Source organism: Dipodomys ordii, unplaced genomic scaffold (assembly GCF_000151885.1).
Source record: "Dipodomys ordii isolate 6190 unplaced genomic scaffold, Dord_2.0 Scaffold58, whole genome shotgun sequence".
Classification (NCBI taxonomy): domain Eukaryota; kingdom Metazoa; phylum Chordata; class Mammalia; order Rodentia; family Heteromyidae; genus Dipodomys; species Dipodomys ordii.
Window position 1 is genome coordinate 1,298,550 of NW_012267274.1, and position 20,675 is coordinate 1,319,224.

Here is a 20,675-nt window from a genome sequence, read left to right on the forward strand (position 1 = left end):
GCCCACAAAACACTCTGAAGCTTTAGGTTTTATTTAGGACATAAGAGAGGTATTTATTACCATCCTGCACACAATAAGTATTTCTTTGCCATTTGCATCATTGCCGGGCAACCTACCCCATATTTTAGAAATGAAAACTGCCCATAAAGGCCCCAGAATATGCTATGGTGCCCGTGGACGTGGCGCAGCGCAGAGGTGGAAGCAGAGGAGCGGCCTCCGTCCACGCAGCGCAGAGGTGGAAGCAGAGGAGCTCCATCCGTCCACGCAGCGCAGCCCAGCGCAGAGGTGGGAGCAGAGGAGTGCCCTCCATCCACGCAGCATCCTCGGCGTCAGCCCAGGCCCTCAGCCACTCCATCCGCTCTTCCTCAGACAGCGGGAGAATAGGGGCGGGTGGGCTTCCTCGGAAGTCAGAGGCACACCTGGGAGTGACAACTGACAGTCAGCTGTGCAGATAACAGGGTCAGCTGTGCAGGTCACTGAGGGTCAGCTATGCAGTTCACTGAGGGTCAGCTGTGCAGATAACAGGGTCAGCTGTGCTGGTCACTGAGGGTCAGCTGTGCAGCTCACTGAGGGTCAGCTGTGCAGATAACAGGATCAGCTGTGTAGGTCACTGAGGGTCATCTGTGCTGGTCACTGAGGGTCAGCTGTGTAGGTCACTGAGGGTCATCTGTACAGATCACTGAGGGCCAGCTATGCAGGTCACTGAGGGTCATCTGTACAGATCACTGAGGGTCAGCTGTGCTGGTCACTGAGGGTTAGCTGTGCTGGTCACTGGGGGTCAGCTGTGTAGGTCACTGAGGGTCATCTGTGCTGGTCAGTGAGGGTCAGCTGTATAGGTCACTGAGGGTCAGCTGTGCAGGTCACTGAGGGTCATCTGTGCTAGTCACTGAGGGTCATCTGTGCTGGTCACTGAGGGTCAGCTGTGTAGATTATTGAGGGTCAGCTGTGCAGGTCACTGAGGGTCAGTTGTGTAGGTCACAGAGGGCCAGCTGTGTATGCAGGGTTACTGGGGTGATTGATGGCCCCCCTGATACCTTGACTCCAGCTCTGGACAGCAGATGGCTAACACTCAAATGCAAGTTAGGAAAACAAAAGCTGGCTTGTCACCATGTGCCAGAGCCCTCTGTGTTTCACATGAATGAGGTGGTCCCATTTTACAGATGGGAAAACTTAGTGGCAGAGAGCTGCTGAGCCCTCAGATGGACATGGCGTGCAGCAGGCTGCTGCTCCACCAGCACAGCTGGCCAAGCCAGCTCTTCTCCATGACTGTGTTCCATCACCCCAGAGGGATGACTGTAATCCCATATTCTTATTTTTTAGGTGCAGATAGGACCGAGAATATATAACCTGATTATGCACTATATAATATATTAAGCCAGGAAGGCCTTAAAATTAAAACATTTAAAAAGCACTATCTGGGAAAGTAGTTAAAATCCATTTAAATCCTTATCAAATAATGAAAATATCTCCAGGAAAAAAAAAATCAGCCTCTTAGGTATGTGTTCACCTCCAGGATCATTTGTATTTTTAGCATGAGCTCGAGGACAAATCTCAGAGAAAGCACCAAGTATTCTAAAGTCCTTCCAGGCCCATGCTAAGCAAGCAGGCTGGGAAATGGGACCACAGCCAGCCGGGTGGGGGCGGTGGACAGGGCCCTGGAGGTCCAGAATGCTTCCAGGCCTTGACACTTCCTACCCCAGCCCAGTCAGGGCTCAGCCCTGAGCAGCCAAGGGGTGGTCCTGGTGGACGTGGCAGGTCTGCACTCTCCCCAGGCCCCAGGCTCCAGATGCTGGCCTCCTAAGCTGCCTTCTTTGACTTCCAGGGCTCCCACAGCCGAGAAGAGCGGAAGGTGCCGACAGGCTGTGCCCGCACTAACCTCCCGTTTCCCTGTCCAGACCCTGGGGAGGTGGAGGTGCCTCACCCGAGCCCCAGTGGAGCTGCTGGATGTTGTGGGGGGGGGCGCTGCAGCCCCTGACCGGCCAGCCCACCTGGCTCGGCGGAACCCAGAGGAAGCTGCCTGTGGGTGCCCAGCTGTGAGCTCTGGCCTCTTTTTCTCAGTTACCTGGAACTCCTTGGTCCGTGTGGTGCACACTTGGATGGCAACAGAGGCAGAAACACACCAGCCGGTGGTGAGTTCGGAGAGGAGGCCGGAAGCCCAGTGTGGGCCCCGGGAAGCGGGGTGACCGCCTCCCTGTGGCACCGGCCTGGGGCAGCCTGTTCTGAGCACGCCCGGGTCATGAGAAGCTCAGGTTGAACATGCAGAGCATGGATGGGGAGAGCTGGGGAACGAGTGTGAACACTCGCATGGGTGAGCTCAGGAGAGGGGAGAGGTGTGCATGGAGATCACACAGGCTGGACCCATCGGCTCCCAGCGAGGCCACACGGCCCTGAAGCCCCTGACATCACGTGCTTTTACTGATCCTGACACCAAGCCTGCTGCTGCCCACTCTTGAGTATGCAGGTGTTTGATTATTTAGAGCCCAGAAATTATTACTAAATGCATAATAGTTTCTTAAAAATTTGATTTTAGTGTGCCTATAGATACATCAATATACCTATATACATAAAATGTACATGTATTACAAACATAATACATACATTATGCTTATATACATATACCACAGGATCACATCATGGATGAATATACATTATGCTTACACGCAACCATGCACGCATACACATATACATATATGTGTATGGCACACATCATGCACGTGTACCTGCATCATGAACATATAAACCAATCACATACATACATGTGGCATGCTTTCTGACATAACATATGCATGCTCATATCATACACATGTGCACACAGGATGAATGCACACACCATGTTTGCATACATGAGTTTATGTACTCACAATGTGTGTACACACCATGCACACAGATCATGCTCAAATATGTGTCATGCTTGAACACATACCATGCATGCATTATACATGTATGGACATGGTGTTATATTTACCCATCTACATAATACATGTTACTGATATATATGTGTGTGCATGTATATGTACAATAATATGTTTGCACATATGTGCACTATGCATAGAGATACACAACATGTATCATACATAACTATATGTACTACTAATTAGATAGATATAGGACTTTATCTATATTAGTATTTTTAATTTTAGAAAACATCAAGTAACTTTACATTCATGGTAAATGTTCCTAATTCAGTCAGCCTGAGGGGCTTGGTCACCTGGCAGAAGGAAAAGAAGGCTGTGGACAACAAAGATGCAGATCTGGCTTCTCTGGGGTGCACACGTGATATGGCATCATCCAAAGCAGCTGGACAGCCCTGGCCTGAGTGGCCCCAGGGACACTGAGTTCCTCAGCTCCAGTGTGAACCACAAGATGGAAAAGACTCACACCATGCACCCTTCCTTGTAGTCTCTGATCATGCTAAGGAAACAGGAGGGGCAATGTCCACCTGTGCACAGTGAGCTGCAGAGCAGCTGAATTTCCTGGCGCTTGGAGCTGAGGCCTGCAAATGCCACGCTGGCCCTGCCAGCCAGTGCTAGGCGCTATCTTTTGACAAGTTTGTCTTCCATTTTGGGCTTGGTGTGGCGTGTGTGATGGGGAAGGCTGTCTGGGGGTGACCGGTCGATTCTTCTCTGTCCGTACCCAGTTTTCTCGTGCTCTTCTGGGGTGAGCTCCTGGAAGCAGCACCCTGGGCCCAGCTGCTCTCTTTCCCCTCTGAGAGCCTTGGAGGAGGCGCTTCTCTACAAAGCCAAAGCCACCTGTAATCGGCAAAGGCCTGCACGTCATTCCTCAGAGCGCTCAGCGGTGTGGGGGAACTGAGTCACAGGCTGGGGGGGCCACGCTCGCGCCTCACATGGCTCCGAGGCAGACCTCCTTGAACTTCTGCTACCCTCTGCTTCCCTGCAGGGCTGCAGACTCCCTCCGCGGGTCCCCTAGGACCCTCTGCGTTTAAAATCCTCAGCATAAACCTCCACGGTCAACGCTGAATTTTCCTTTTGTGTACTGAGCGAAGGACGCGTAGACTACAGTATCTCCATCTCCATTTTAAAAATCAGCAACTGTCTTTCTCTATCTCTGCTGGTCATTGATTTTTATCATGTTAGTATTGCTAGAAGACAGCACACGGATGAACTGTGTATTGTGCTACAGACATCTTAAAAGAATGGCCCAGGTGTTTCAAGAAAAACAGCAGGTGGCCATTTCCCGAGGGCATTTCCTAACCCGCCCGTGGTACCAGACCATGCAGTGGCTAAGGCTGAGCTGCGGTGTCGGGAGGATGGAAGACGGAGGCGCTGAGACTGCTCAAAGCCAGACACGAGGCTGGACGGAGCCACCACGCTGGGGGAGCTTTGCCCCAGGCCCCTTGTCTAGCACACACCCTTACAGGCACACCCAGAGGCTGCCACTCAATCTGGTCAGGATGACAATCGGGATCAGCCGTCCCGCTGCCCTCGACCACCACCTCGCAGCGTGCCCTCACTGACTAATCACGTGGACGATGCTCGCACCTTTCTAGCCCAGCCCCTGACATTCCCCCACACCGCCGGCCTCCGCCGTCTCCTGACGGGCACCTCTCAGGACCATGCCGATTGTGCTGATGTGAGGGCCGAGTCTTTATTTCCCCAATAAACACTATTTCCTTGGATTTCCATACTAACTCATTGTGGTCTTTAGTTAATGCTGTGTTACTCCAACGACTTGGCTACCTGGGCCACAGACCGACTGTCTGGGTAAAGAGAGATGGCCTCGCTGGGATCTGGTCCCTTAGACCCGCTTCTCAAGGAGTCTTGTAACCCGTGCTCGAAAGCTGCTTTCTCTGCATAGCACCCCTCACTGGGGTGAACTCAGAGCGTGAGCAAAGCGGTCCCGCACTGCCTAGTCCGGTAAACACCCCAGCGCCAGGGCATTGCCCTGCCGTTGCTTTGCAGTCGTCTGGGGCTCCAGGCAGCGTAGGACAGGAGGACAGCATCTGGAAGATACGGGTCGGGAACACAGAGCCAGACACCGGTGAGGAAATCCCCACCATGCCGGGGCTACCCCCAGGAGCAGGGGGCCACTGCATGAAAACCAGATTTCTCCCCTCGAGTGAGGGCCGTGGTGACCCCAGAGGACAAGGACAGGGTCACAGTCAACAGGCCTGACCGGTCCTGACCAGCCTAAGACAGAGGAGGGTCAGATGACCCGCTGCCTCTGCTCACCACGGAGACTTCCCCGCGAGCAGGACTCTTTAATAACCAGACATGCTTCTCTCTCCTCGTCAGTTCTTTGTCTCCTGAACACATCGCTCATGTCTAGGCCCGGGAAAGGGCTGTTGATAAACTGAAGCGTTGTCTTCACACGGCTGTCCATTCCATGCCATAAATCTCCTTCTCCGCCCTTCACCATGTCTCCTCATTTATCCTATAGAGAGCCGGCTCAGCGTGGACGCCAAGGAGTCTGGGCCCAAGTTCAATCTAGGGAGCAAAACACGATCCCAGCATGCCTGGCTCCTGTCTCTGATGCTCTTGTCCCATAATCTGTGATTTTCAAACTTGGGTGCAGAGCCCTGCACACTTCTGGTGCTCTCCAGGGCACAGCTAGGGCGGAGGCGGGAGGTGGGGAGGGCTAGAGCAGAGAAGACCCCTTCACTGAGCGCTGCTGCGACAGAGCGGGCGCTCGTGGGCAGAGGCGGGAGGTGGGGAGGGCTAGAGCAAAGAAGACCCCTTCACTGAGCGCTGCTGCAACAGAGCGGGCGCTCGTGGGCAGAGGCGGGAGGTGGGGAGGGCTAGAGCAGAGAAGACCCCTTCACTGAGCGCTGCTGCGACAGAGCGGGCGCTCGTGGGCAGAGGCGGGAGGTGGGGAGGGCTAGAGCAGAGAAGACCCCTTCACTGAGCGCTGCTGCGACAGAGCGGGCGCTCGTGGGCCGAAGGGGAGTGGGTGTCGGCGACGGGACGAGCTTCCTGTGGGTGTAACCGCGACTGCCCGGGGGGAACTGGAGGACAAGGGATGTCGGTGGGTGTTTGCTGCAGGTCCGCCGGACCGCGGCAGCGCTGGGGAAGAATGGCCAGGCTCATTCTGCTCTTCAGCTGGGATATTGGGAGAATGTGTACCTAAGTAAGGAGCAGGTCAGAACAGCCAAGACAGTTCGGAAACAAGTCTTAAAACGCTATAATCCTATAATAGCTAGAACAGTGTAATGCTATTGAAAAAATAGAGAGATCAGTGGAGCAGAAAAGAGAGTCTAGATATGGCCCCAACTGCAAAAGCAGCTTAATATTCAAGTCAGTTGGGAAGGCATGTTGCAGGCGAAGGAAGCAACCAAGACATTTTGTTATTCTGAAAGAGAAAGATGGGTTCCTCCCATTGACTGCTGTCCCAAAGCTCCAGGAGTTAAATAGAAAGCATGGAACAGAGGAAGGAAAACAGTGAAGAAATTGAAGAGATTGCTGTCTGCTATCTAATCTAGAAGAATATTTTATTTGACTTCATGTATTTGTTTGAATTATAAAAACCAACAAATAAATCTCAGGAAGATTATTGTCTTCTGGATACGACTAAATGGATATTTAATGCATTATCTCAAAGGCGGATTGAATAATCTGTGACCTAGGAGCCTGGGGTTAGCAAGGAGGACTTACACAAATTAGCCAAGTAAAGGCATTACTTGGCAAAAATAAAGGTTAATTTAAAAAATCAAAACTAAAGAGAGTAAGTTAAAAGTATTTCATCTTTCTTACCAGAAAAGGAAAGATGTGACTACATTATTTCTGAAGAGATTATAGGCAAATTAACATAAAACTATTCGAATTTGCTGGTAATTAAGGAGAAAATTTATCATAAAACAAGATACTTGTTACTTATTAAATTAGGAAATTTTCTAGTTCTTGTCCATTAGGGAAAAATGAAACAAGCACATTCCTGCTACTGAGGGTTATTAATTGGTTAATGTCTTTGTGACTTTTGTAATCTGATTCAAAAATTCTTTCTTAGTATCTCTTTTAAGAAACCATCATATTAATGATCACAGGCTTATTTGCAAAGATACTCATGACAATATGATCCATAATAGTGGAGAAGTGCAAAAATCTTATGTCCAACAATAGGGAATAATTAAATGGTGCTGTATTGTATAATAGATAATTACATAGCCATTAAAATGCTTCTCTAAAATTGTCAAGGACTTGTAGGAAATTTTACAACACTATATTAAGTGAAAAAAAATCGGGATATAAAATTGCTCGTGCTGTTTAGTCTCAATTATGTAAATATATGTGCACAGACGGGAAGGCACGCACACCGACCTCTCGGTACTAATCCCTGGGTCTCAACAGCAGACTTCAGAAATGGCTTCTTTGCCTCTCTCAGGAGGACCTGGCCCTTCCTAGCCAGGACCAAGGGGGGCAGGCTGGAGCTGGCCCGCAGGCTGACTTCAGATGTGAGCCACGCCCAGCGCAGCCACAGCCTTCTGGGGCATCCGCAAAATCAAGGATTTCTATTTCATTCCCTATTGATTAAAAAAGCAGCCGCTACACGTCATTACGCATTATGGATCTGCGTTTTTCTCAGTCTGCCTTTTTCCTGTTCTGGTTTATTGTTATTCTAGCGATTTTATGCTTATGATGGACCCACAATCCCATCTCCTTTATTTTTCTCCTTAGAAGCTAAGCACCGTGGCTGATAGGGCCCACGAAGCTCGGGGTCTTCTCAGAGGCGGCTACAGAGCCAACAGCGCCCTCGGAGCCCCAGCAAGGCAGCACCCACCGCGGACCAGGACGGTGCTCTGGGTGCCCTCCGAGGCCTGAGGCAGCCCCGCTCCCCTGAGCGCCCCTTTCCTGCTGCAAGACCATCACGGCGGTCAGGAAGGACCCAGGAGCGGATCTGGACCCATGGCTGCCCACAGCGCGGCTAGTTCACTCACTGCTCTGCAGAAGGCAAAGTCCCCGCAGGGATGGCACTGCGTTTGTCACCTCGGAGGTGCCATGGCCCCGACACCGGCCTGGCATTGTGGTCCTGGTGGGGAGACAATGGGCCTCTGCCAGGTCAGGGTGGTGAGCCCACCCCACAAGGGACCGGCCTTGTGAGAGGAGTGTCTCTCACACACACACACACACACACACACACACACACACACACACACATGCTGGAGAGCCGCCTCTTCTCGCTAAGCCAGCTGGGTCCTGGGGGAGGACAGGCGGAGCGCAGGAAGGGCGTGCAGATCGCTTGCTCTGAGATGGCTGCTGGGGGAATATGGCGATTGCCACACCCTCAGAGAGAGCTTGCCCGGGCTGCTTTGGCCCCTGGGTTTAGAACAGAGCTTCTAGCCACTGTCTCTCTGCCCTTTCTTCCCCTCGTCTGCTTCTCTGCCGTCGTCCAGCCTGCCCGTCCTTCCCTCCCTGCTTGCCTGTGGCGTCCCTGGAGACCTTCCCCAGGCGCCAGCCAGGGGTGCTGGTCAGTGCCCGTTCAAGCGATCCACCGCAGCAGGGAGGCCAGCAGAACGCACTCGGGGTGGCACAGAAGGCTCCAGTAGGCTCAACGAGATGGAGCAAGAATTACTCAAGCGAGGTGATGTTTGAACTGGGCCTTGGATTACAAGTAGGAGTTTTTCAGTAAGCAGGCTCATACAAATGCATTGGTCTTAAATAGATGTCACCAAGAAGAGAAAGGCACGTGGAAGCCTTGGGTCTTGGCAGGGGCCCGATCCCGGAGCTGTGACGGGCGCCGTGCACATGCTCTCCAGGAACGCTGCTCCCTCTAACACCCCCTTCACCCCTGCCCTAAGATGTCCAAGCCGCGGTGCAGCTCTGCAGAGGGGCATAGCCGTGGGCCGGCCCAGCTGGTGCAAGGTCCCCGGTGTACCCCGGGGAGCAGGCACGGGACACTTAGAAGGAAATACAGTGTAACTTTCTCTTACCCAACACCGTTTGTGTAAAATCACACACAAATCCTACGTGGGACAAGAGGAAGACGCAGACAGCAGCATGATCGCGGAAAAAGCTGCGCCTAAATCTGATGTCCAGAGCAAGGGGTCTTGTTGGCTGTCTCCGCGGGTGTGAGAGTGGCGTTGACTTACATTCTGATGGCTGCTCACACCCCATTGCAGTAGACCGGGAGCCGGGAGCCCCGTGCATCCCATGACTCCTGGCATGGGACAAGACAGCCCCTGGGGCCTGTGTGGGGAGCATCATCCCATCTGTTCTTCCGTCACTGAGCCGTGTCTGATGACAGCGCAGCCGCCCGCAGGCTGCTGGGAACGCGGCGTGGACGCGCCCGCTTCAGCAGTGCGTTGCCGGATGAGTCCTCCTCACAGGGCTTGCAGAGTTCCTTTTCTGTGGAATTACGGTTAAACTTAATGTGGAGGAAGCAGTGGGCTCGCCTGAGTTTTGGGGGACGCCGCAGGAAGATCGTGACGTAACGATGCCGTGTCAGATGCTGCAGGAAGATTGTGATGTAACGATGCCGTGTCAGATGCTGCAGGAAGATCGTGACGTAACGATGCCGTGTCAGATGCTGCAGGAAGATCGTGACGTAACGATGCCGTGTCAGAACCAGGGTGCTGCCGACGACGCTGAACCACCAGAAGGGAGCCTGGTCTCCACCAGGGCGGAGCTGAAGGCTCCCTGGGGGAAACGCCGCCTCTCCTCCTGCCCCATCCCTCCCGGCCCAGGGGCGCTCATCTATAATCCTGTCGGCTCAGGTGCAGTATGCAAATGAGATCGTGCCAGGAGCGGCCTTTTGCGATTGGCTTGTTAGTCTTTTGTTTTTGGTCTTCCCCCCCCCCCCCGACTAAGAATAGTCCCCTCGAGGTCTGTCCAGGTGTTCCGTGTGCTGTACTGGAGATCAGTGTTCTCTGCTGAGCACATGCACTACAGATGATCTAACCAGCCTCACGCTGAAGGTCCGCTGGGCTGCTTTTCATTCTTGGCTAGTACAATAAAGCTACCACGAGCCTTCTGGCATGTTTTATTGCTTGCTGGTGGTGTTTTGTCTTTGTTGTTTGTTTTCTCTTAACACAAGGTCCTCCTACACAGACCAGGCTGGACTCTGGCTCCTGATCCTCCTGCCTCAACTTCCCGAATGCTGGGATTATAGGCACACACCACTGAGCCTGCTCTAGGCAAGGGCTTTTGTGTGCATCTAGGTTTCTATTTTTCCAGAATAAATTCCCACACATGTAATCCTGGACCACGTGGCAGTGACATGCGAGGTTTGTCTCCCCTGGACTAAGAAGCTGTCTGCCTACAACCCGAGTTTCTCCCTGCATCATGCCGTTCATGCTCCGGCTCGCCCCTGCAGAGGGAGACGCAGCTTCCCTTCCTCCTCACTCACCTTCCTTCCTTCACTCACTCTTTTGAAGTAGGTGTGCAGCTGGTAGATTATGGTAGCCTTCCACATCTGTGAAGGTCTTCCTTCCTGTGCAAGGCAGAGGACTCTCGCTCTCTCGCTCTCTCTCTCTCTCCCCCCCCCTCATGCAGGGCTCTTAAACACACTTTTTCTGAACATAGATCATACAATGCTGCTGTTCTCTATCCTCCAGGGACAGCACAACCAGATTCTTTCCTCTGCTTCCTTCATTTTTTCTGGGTAGTGTAATATTTCATTATTGTATTTTTCTTCTTTTTTGTCCCACAAATCTTTATCTGTGCTGAGACTTGCTATTTCTTTCACTTGCTGCCTGTAGAAGATGATGAACATGAAATCCTGGAGAATCTTAGCACTGCCAGCTTCTCAGTCTTAGTCTCCCCCAACTCTGTGTTTAATTCTGTTGAAAACGCTTGACTTAGAGTTTGTGATTTGTTAAGGCATGAAGGCGGGCCTGTCTGTTTGAGTCCAGCATGCTCACTCCAGCAGCGGGAGGGTTTCACCTTGTCCGGGTCGAGCGGCGTCGACGTCCACCTCCCCAGGGTGTCGTGGGCACCCTCGGGGTCACAGCCTGGCCTGGCTCCCTGGCTGCCCTCAGTGCTGGGAGGGGAAGGAGACCTTCAGCCCTGATGTCCAGCATGAGATGTCCACAACAGCATTGAAGGACGGCCGTGTCCCCCTGGGCAGTGTGGAGGTCCTTGTGGCTACCAGGCCGCCTCTGATACCGCTCGGGGTGGGAAGTCTGCCTTGCTGGCCGTGAGGCCCGTGCTGGCCCTGCACCTGGAGTTGTTGAGCCACAGCCCAACAGCGTGGTGTCATCAAAGTCCTGGCTCCTCTCTGGTCTTGTCACTGTGGCCAGTGAGCATGGTGATGCCTGATCTTCAGACCTTTGTCGGTATAGGAACCTCTTGTGCCTGGCCAGGCTGCCTCTTCTCTGGCTTGTGGCCCAAGGGGTTAGGCTCTATCCAGGCTTTCTTTCCTGCTTCTGCTGATACTCCACAGCAGCTTGCTTCTTCAAATCCACATCCAAGGTGTACCTCACAAAAGAAAGGGAAGGAGCTCCTCACCACGGCCTCCCTTGAATCCTGAGGCCCCCAGCGTGTCCACGTCTGTGCCGACAGTCCTGTGCTGTCGGTCTGTGCGCAGGTCAGTCCTCCTGGTCTGTCACAGGGACGCCCCTACTCCATCTACGTGGAGCAGGAGCTCTGCCCCTCACTCCCCCTTCCTTTTGAACAAGGTGAAGGCTTGCCCACAGAGGACGCCGGGAGAGGACCGACAACCTTTGCAGAATCTCAGCACCAGGACCGTGTCATTTCTGACACCTGCTCAGCCGCCCGAGCCAAGCCAGGAATCACATCCTCCCTGTCCAATCCCTCTCCAAACCTTCTTCTTTTATTGCCCCAAATCTAAACTCAGATAAGAAGTGTGAGCCAGCATTGGAGACGCCTGTGGAGAAAATCTAATATTTTACTTCCACTTCTTGACAAACATCTCCTGAGGAACAGCGACTCAAGCCGGTCACTGAGGAGCAGGAGGGATGTCGCGGGGCGTGTTCTCAGATGCCGCACCAGGAGCGTGTGAGCTCCTTCTGCGGCCACAAGGCCACACCAGACGGATGCCAGGCACGGAGCCTTCCTCTTCGTGTGCCGCATGCCAAGCGTTGGAAACAGCCACAGTGACCCTTGGGAAGGCAAGTGCCCACAGTTTCAAAGACAGATGCATCCTTTGAGGTTTAGACAAGGATCCGGAGAAGGACGCGGAGAACAGCAAGTGTACGCATCTGTGATGGAGACGTTGACTCGTAGGGGAAGCAGGGAAGGCTGCCAGGGCACCGACACACCCATGGCACACACAGGGTCGTGTGATGAGACCCCACTGGAAGGGTCCCAGGAAATGTCAGCCATTCTGAGAAGAGCTGCATCTCTAGGAGGAACGTCCCCCAGCCTGCTCCAGATCGCCCATCCAGACTGCCTTTCCAGGACCCCAGCTGTGCTCGCTTCCCTTGGGCTTGGCTTGGGACGAATGGCTCACAGGAAGTGTCCACACAATGTGTTTGGCTGGAGGACAATGTGAGTTTTGTTCAAATCACAGTTTCCAAAATAGAGCAGCATTTCTCCCGAAGGGCCTGCTTTTCCCTGTGCATTTACGTAGTTTTGAGGAATGACACTGATGTGTGACCTGCCATCGTTGGCAACCTTCACCAAAATTCTGCCCTTGGGACACGCCTGGCTCAGGGAGAGGTATGCACTGAGTACCATCCCGGCTCAGGGAGAGTGGTCCACTGTGTGCCATCCTGGCCATGTGCCCGCCAAGGTGCACAAATGTCAGAGGAACACATCATCAATGGTACAGCAGTTTTCTGTAATTCCCAATACTGATCATGCCATTATAGAGGCTGTTTACCTAAGTCTGCACGGTGGCACCCAATGCCTGTAGCAGCGGATACCACTCGCTCTTGGAGAGGACTCGGGGCATTTCCTGTCAGAACTCTCAGCACAAGTTTCACTACATAATCTTAGGAAGAACTGGGACTTAATAATTCCTGACACACTAGAAAAGACAGTGAACATAGCTTGATTTTCTACCTGTTCTGAATAACTAACTTGCATAATAAATAACACATCCGGCTTTTATCTTTGACTTGTAAGCGGCTAGGTTCCCCCGTGGAAACCTTTGCTATCCAGGGTGCATCCGTGGGGTGACCTCGGAGTTCACGGCCTCGGTAGGCGATGCTGTGAAAATCTCCTCACGGTTTCATGGTGAGGCCTCTGCACCCAGCGCTGCCAACCTGACGGGCAAAAAGTCCAGAGCACGAGAGACCGAGTTCAACGAGTCACGCCTCACGGATAATGAATGATTCAGTGATTCGTGTCTGTGTGATGATCCTCCAGTGGAGACTCCAGACACGAGGGCTCAGGTGGGTTCCTGGGTGGGGGACTTGGAGGCGGGCTGGAAGGTGACACCGTTATTCCATAAGCAGAAGAACGGGCTTGTATCCAGATGGTCTCAGCTCGGGCCCTGTGCCTTCCTCTGGCGGGCCCTGGAGCAGTGTGAGCATGTTACTTTCCCGGTCCACGCGCCCTGCTGGGGAGCTGTGCTTGGGAGGTGTGCGGCGCCCTCGTGGTGGAGGGGCCGGCTTGGCCTTTGCCCTCTGCTTCTCGGCACGGGGTTCTCATGTTGGTGTGGTGACTTGCGCCCCTCTAGGACCTGCCCCGGCCTGATTCCACCAGCGTCTCTACCACTGCAGCTCCTGCCAGACGGCACCTGCAGGAGCCGGGGAAGGAACCTGGGCGCAGGCTGTGACTGTGACGCTTCGTCAACCTCGTTCCCAGCGAGCCTGTGGTGTCCTTCACACTCGATTAACTCGAGTTTCCTGATCTCTTCCTCGGTGACCGCACCCTGTCCCGACTTTCTTCCCGGGGAGCAGGCACCTTCCTGACTCCTTCGCCCCACCGCCAGACCTTTCCGGAACTGTTGTCCTCACCACGGGAGCGCGACTGCCCACCACACCTGTGAGTCCCACCGTGCCACGCCCACCACGCCGTCCCTGAAGAGGATGGCCAGATGACAAACGGCGCACAGCAAGGCTGTCAGCTGTGCTTCATCACACCCGGCAGGGCTGGACGAGGAGACTAAGCCACCAGGGGCCAGGTCCTCCGAGGCCCTCCTGAAGCCTGGGGGCCGGTGCATTCCCCTCGGGACAACGGCCAAGAAGGTGTCCCCTCAGTTCCTGCATTCCCCTCCTCCCCCTCAGATTGGGAGCACTGGTCGCAGGGTCACCGTGATCACACACAGCCGGAGCATGTGTTCAGTGCTCGCCGGGGTGGTGGGGACAGTGGGGCCTGAGGAAAGGGCCATTGTTATTTAGAAACATTCTTCCCTCATTTTGTTCTTTCGTGTGGCTGACGTGGCCACGCTTGGTGGGAATACCACAGCTGCGTGGGAAGGAGAACGTGGGAAATTGCATGTACATCTCACAATGCGCTTTCTCTGAAGAAAGTCGTCATGAGCAATCATTTCACACTAAGAATCTGAACGAATTTACTTCCTTTGGATGTATAAGTAGGCTGAGACAGGCCTTAAAGCAAGTAGAAAACCATACAGATTTATTTGGGTCTCATAATAACTTGGAATTAATGCCTGAGTGATCGCAGCATTTAACAGGAGGAAATTGAATAATCCAAGGCATGGTGTGCAGAGGCCACGTGCATTTGGACTTAATGTGTATCTAATGACTGACCCTCCATCTCCTCCTCTTGGGTGGACAAGGCAGGAGGCCCTGCAGAGACTAGAGTTCCCAGGCCGCCCCCAATTCCAGAGCCCAGACGTGGGCAGGGCAGGCTGTGTCCACCTGATGAAAATGGAAATTCTGCCCTGCTTTCTGAGGCATGTAAGAACTTACGCATTCCCCCAGCCCCCTTATTTATCCATTGCTTTTATAGCATTTTCCTAGTAAGAATGTTCATTTCTTAGTGACACCTCCAGAATGGCTAAGTGAGAAACTAAAGGTGAAAGAGTCCAGGAAGAATCCTCCTTCCTTCCCTCATCCTTGCTCTTTCTCCTCCCGCTCTGCCTCCCTCCTCCCCTTCTCCTCTAATGGAACTCTTGGCCTCTGCCAAGAGTGAGCACTTTGCACGGGCTGCTAGCACCAACCATGTGGAAAGCACTAAGAACCAGTGCAGGGCAGGAGTGTCCAGCTGCCTGCTCTGGGCCGGCGCAAGACCTGGAGTGGAGCACGTGTCCACTCAGACCATGCACAGCGCACGTACCAGCGCCCGCAGGTCTCAGACCACTCACAGCGCACTCACCAGCGAAGGCCTGGAGTGGAGCACGAGTCCACTCAGACCACGCACAGCGCATGCACCAGCGCCCGCAGGTCTCAGACTACACACAGCGCATGCACCAGCACCCGCAGGTCTCAGACCACGCACAGCGCACGCACCAGCGCCCGCAGGTCTCAGACTGCTCACAGCGCATGCACCAGCGCCCGCAGGTCTCAGACTGCTCACAGAGCATGCACCAGCGCCCGCAGGTCTCAGACCACGCACAGTGCACTCACCAGCACCCGCAGGTCTCAGACTGCTCACAGCGGCTCACCAGCGCCCGCAGGTCTCAGACTGCTCACAGCGGCTCACCAGCGCCCGCAGGGACCTGGCTTCGTGAAGGTGGCTCTCTCCTCCCAACACCGTGCCCCCTCGCTGGTTGTATTAGCCTCACCCCTGCAGCCAATACATTTTCTATGGCTTTCCCAACGTGCTTTGTTCTCAGACAACCACTGAGAATAGAATTAGCAGCACGGAGTCTGATGAAGAACCTTGACACCATTAGCGTTAATATTGAAGATTGATTTCCAGCCAATCTGCAAAGTAGTTGAAATTGCTCCATGAACACAGAACCCACGGTCTTTGGGTGGTGGTCACACTGGGTGAAGTCCTGCAGGTACAGCCCCTGGGGAAATGGTGCTATTTGCATAAATGTTGGCATGTGCCTACCACTTACCCGTTAGCCACAATTAACCACACAGTGAACCCAGGGTTGCATCTCCAGAGTTGCAGCCTGATTGGCAGAGAGAGCTGCTGCCGGACCTTTAAAACTCCATGATCAAAGCCGAGCACCGGTGATTCACACCTGTAATCCTAGCTACTCAGGAGGCGGAGATCTGAGGATCAAGGTTCAAAGCCAGCCCAGGCAGGAAAGTCCGTGAGACTCTTATCCCCAATAAACCACTAGAAAACCGGCAGTGGCGCTGTAGCTTAAGCAGTAGAGTGCTCACCTTGAGCTGAAGAGCGCAGGGACAGCACCCAGGACCAGAGTTCAAGCCCTGCGACCAACAAAAAACAAAACAAAACAAGAAATCCTCCATGGTCATCATCCCAGTGAAAGGTGCAGTGGGTCCAGCGGTCCTGCTCTGACGAGGGTCCCACAGTGACAGCACTGTCCGTCAGCTGTCATCCCCTTCCATGTCCATCCCTGAAGTCCACCCGAAGCCTCTCGAGTGCCACATTCCAGCCGGGCTAGATGGGGCCTGGGCAGGAGCTGGCCGTGGAGGGCTGTGGCTCTGCTTCATTCTGTACACCTGGGACAGACTCACCCTTCCTCCAGCCTTAGGGAAACACAGAGATGCTTCCCGCCCTCCAGGGGGGTTGTTCATGCTAAACTGACAGGGGAAGACCACTCCATGGTCACTGGCCAGAAGGTTGGGGCCACACTGACCAGGAGACTGATCCACACTGACCAGGAGAATGACCCACACTGACCAGGAGAATGACCCACACTGACCAGAAGAATGACCCACAATGATTAGGAGAATTACCCACACTGACCAGCAGAATGATTATACTGACCAGGAGAATGAACCCACACTGACCTGGAGAATAAACTCACACTGACCAGGAAAATGCCCCACACTGACCAGGAGAATGAACCCACACTGACCAGGAGAATGAATCACACCGACCAGAAGAATGAACCCACACTGACCAGAAGAATGAATCACACTGACCAGAAGAATGAATCACACTGACCAGGAGAACAAATCACACTGACCAGGAGAATGAATCACACTGACCAGAAGAATGAACCCACACTGACCTAGAGAATAAACCCACCCACACTGACCAGGAGAATGAACCACACTGACCAGGAGAATGATTATACTGACCAGGAGAATGACTCACATTGACCAGGAGAATGAACCCACACTGACCAGGAGAATGAACCCACACTGACCAGAAGAATGACCCACACTGACCAGGAGAACAAATCACACTGACCAGGAGAATGAACCACACTGACCAGGAGAATGAACCACACTGACCAGGAGAACAAATCACACTGACCAGGAGAATGAACCACACTGACCAGGAGAATGAACCACACTGACCAGGAGAATGAATCCAACTGACCAGGAGAATGAGCCAACACTGACCAGGAGAATGAATCCAACTGACCAGGAGAATGAACCCATACTGACCAGAATAAACCCACACTGACCAGGAGAATGAACCACACTGACCAGGAGAATGAATCCAACTGACCAAGAGAATGAACCCACACTGACCAGAATAAACCCACACTGACCAGGAGAATGAACCACACTGACCAGGAGAATGAATCCAACTGACCAAGAGAATGAACCCACACTGACCATGAGAATGAACCACACTGACCAGGAGAATCAGCCCACACTGACCAGGAGAATCAGCCCACACTGACCAAGAGAATGAATCACACTGACCAGGAGAATGAACCCCCACTGAGCAGGAGAATCAGCCCACACTGAGCAGGAGAATCAGCCCACATTGACCAGGAGAATAAACCACACTGACCAGGAGAATGAGCCCACACTGACCAGGAGAATGAATCACACTGAGCAGGAGAATGAGCCCACACTGACCAGGAGAGTGAACCACACTGACCAGGAGAATGAACCACATTGACGAGGAGAATGAATCACACTGACCAGGAGAATCAGCCCACACTGACCAAGAGAATGAATCACACTGAGCAGGAGAATGAACCCACACTGACCAGGAGAATGAATCCAACTGACCAGGAGAATGAACCACACTGACCAGGAGAATCAGCCCACACTGACCAAGAGAATGAATCACACTGAGCAGGAGAATGAACCACACTGACCAGGAGAATCAGCCCACACTGACCAAGAGAATGAATCACACTGAGCAGGAGAATGAACCCACACTGACCAGGAGAATCAGCCCACATTGACCATGAGATGAGCTCTCACTGACCAGGAGAATGACCCACACTGCCCAGGCAGCTGCTCTATCTGAACTCACTGGCCCACAGGAAGAGACATCTCTAACCATGTGGTAAGGAGTAGGATGTTCGTCATCTGCTCCAGGAGAGGTCTGGCCGCGCTGGCTTGTGTGCTGGGCAGGAGGGTCCCTTTTGTCCCCTGTCTTCCGCCTGCAGGACGCGGCCGTGCGGTGGACTGGAGGACAGTGCTCTGGGATGCCTCTGCACTGGTTGCCTGTTCCTGAGTACACGTAGGTTTATCGCCAATATGCCATGTAAACACACGGCATCAAATACGGATCTAAAATAAGCGTTAAAATCACCCCCAGCTGACTTCTGCTTCCTGACGGTCAGACAGGGCCTAAGGCTCAGGACGCTCAAGGAAGGCGCAAGGAAGGCTCGCGCAGGGAGCCAGCACTGATGCAGTCACGTCGTCTGTGTCATCTGTGTCACCTGTGTCATCGTGTCATCTGTGTCGTCTGTGTCATCATGTCATCTGTGTCACCTGTGTCATCATGTCATCTGTGTCACCTGTGTCATCGTGTCATCATGTCATCTGTGTCATCGTGTCATCTGTGTTGTCTGTGTCATCTGTGTCATCATGTCACCTGTGTCATCTGTGTCATCTGTGTCATCATGTCATCTGTGTCATCATGTCATCTGTGTCATCTGTGTTGTCTGTGTCATCATGTCATCTGTGTTGTCTGTGTCATCTGTGTCATCATGTCACCTGTGTCATCGGTGTCATCTGTGTCATCATGTCATCCGTGTCATCTGTGTCGTCTGTGTCATCATGTCATCATGTCATCTGTGTCATCTGTCATCATGTCATCTGTGCTATCTGTGTCATCTGTGCCATCTGTGTCATCTGTGTCATCTGTGTTGTCTGTGTCATCTGTGTCATCATATCATCTGTGCCATCGTGTCATCTGTGTCATCATGTCATCTGTGTCATCTGTGTCATGTGTTGTCTGTGTCGTCTGTGTCATCTGTGTCATCATGTCATCTGTGTCATCATGTCATCTGTGTTGTCTGTGTCATCTGTGTCATCATGTCACCTGTGTTATCATGTCACCTGTGTCATCATGTCATCTGTGTCATCTGTGTCATCGGTGTCGTCTGTGTCATCATGTCATCTGTGTCATCTGTGTCATCTGTGTCACCTGTGTCATCATGTCATCATGTCATCTGTGTCATCTGTGTCACCTGTGTCACCTGTGCCATTTGTGTCATCTGTGTTGTCTGTGTCACCTGTGTCATCGTGTCATCTGTGTTGTCTGTGTCATCTGTGTCATCTGTGTCATCATGTCATCTGGGTCATCGTGTCATCTGGGTCATCTGGGTCATCGGCATCCTCATTGCATCATCCGTGTCACTGCTGTGTCATTGACGTCCTTGTCTTGTCACCAGTGACATAACTGGCACCATTGTTGTTGTTGTCTTAAAGACACAAAAGAATGCCTCCTCCATCTGCTGCTTCTCCACCTCCTGCGCTGGCGGTTTCCTCCTCACCCTATCTCCACCTCCTGAGCAGGATGGGCGGTGAGGTGCAGCCATTAGCTTCACATGCAGATCAATGACACATAAAATATAGAAGAAGGAAACCAAGGAAACAGCTGGGCTCGGGCATGATTTTAAATCATTTCTATGCGTCAGAAATAGAGCCTAAACAAAGAAGTGCAAGGTACGGATTTGGAGGGGTCTGACCGTAATTTTTAAGGGAGTTCCTTTGACTCTGAAAGTGGGGAACGATTTCTTAAATAAAAGAATTACAAAACAAAATTTGTGACTTAAATAATAAATACAGTAGCATTGAATTTTATATTTCTAACAATAGACAATACCATTAACAAACTGAAAATACAAGACACGGGCAGGGCGGGGGGGACTTCCAGTGCAAACCCAACAGGGACAGTTCCTGCGCAGCCAGCCTGCACTGCACAGACTCACGCTAGAATCACGCTTTCCCCACTTCCCGTGACTCTCCTCCCAACCCCACCTCCCGATGTTGGGCAGTCCAGTCCCTGGAGCCATCACCAGGAAGGCTCTTTACCTCCTGAGGAACCCTGTGTTGGTCAGATGCAGCTGGACAGGATTGGGCAAATGGGAGGTGAGCGGTTCAGAGGCAGCAAGGTGTGACCTCAGAAGCCGTGCATGCAGGAAATGCACATGGAAATGAGAGGTTCTTGAATTTCCTGGACCAGATCACATCTGTGGAGGAACTGAGCTTCCAGGAGCCACCGCTCAGATGGAGGACAGCTGATGTTCAACCACACTTGAGAAAAACTGGGGAAAACCAGTGAAGCTCTAGCTGCCTCTCGATTGTAGTATTTCTAAAGAAACATCCTATAGAAAGCAACTTCCACATAGAGACACACATCAGAACACGAGCAGCGGAGCGATTGTGAGAATGAGAAAACTGGAGTTCCTTGAATAAGAAAATGGAAGGTTTTGTTGTGGTTGGTTATATTTAGGCAGCATAGAGATAAGATGACAAGGAAATTAAAAATAATAGACTAGTACTAAAAAGGCTGAAACCTAGGCATTAAAATAGAGCCAGGAAATGAAGGCTGAAGCTGTAAGCA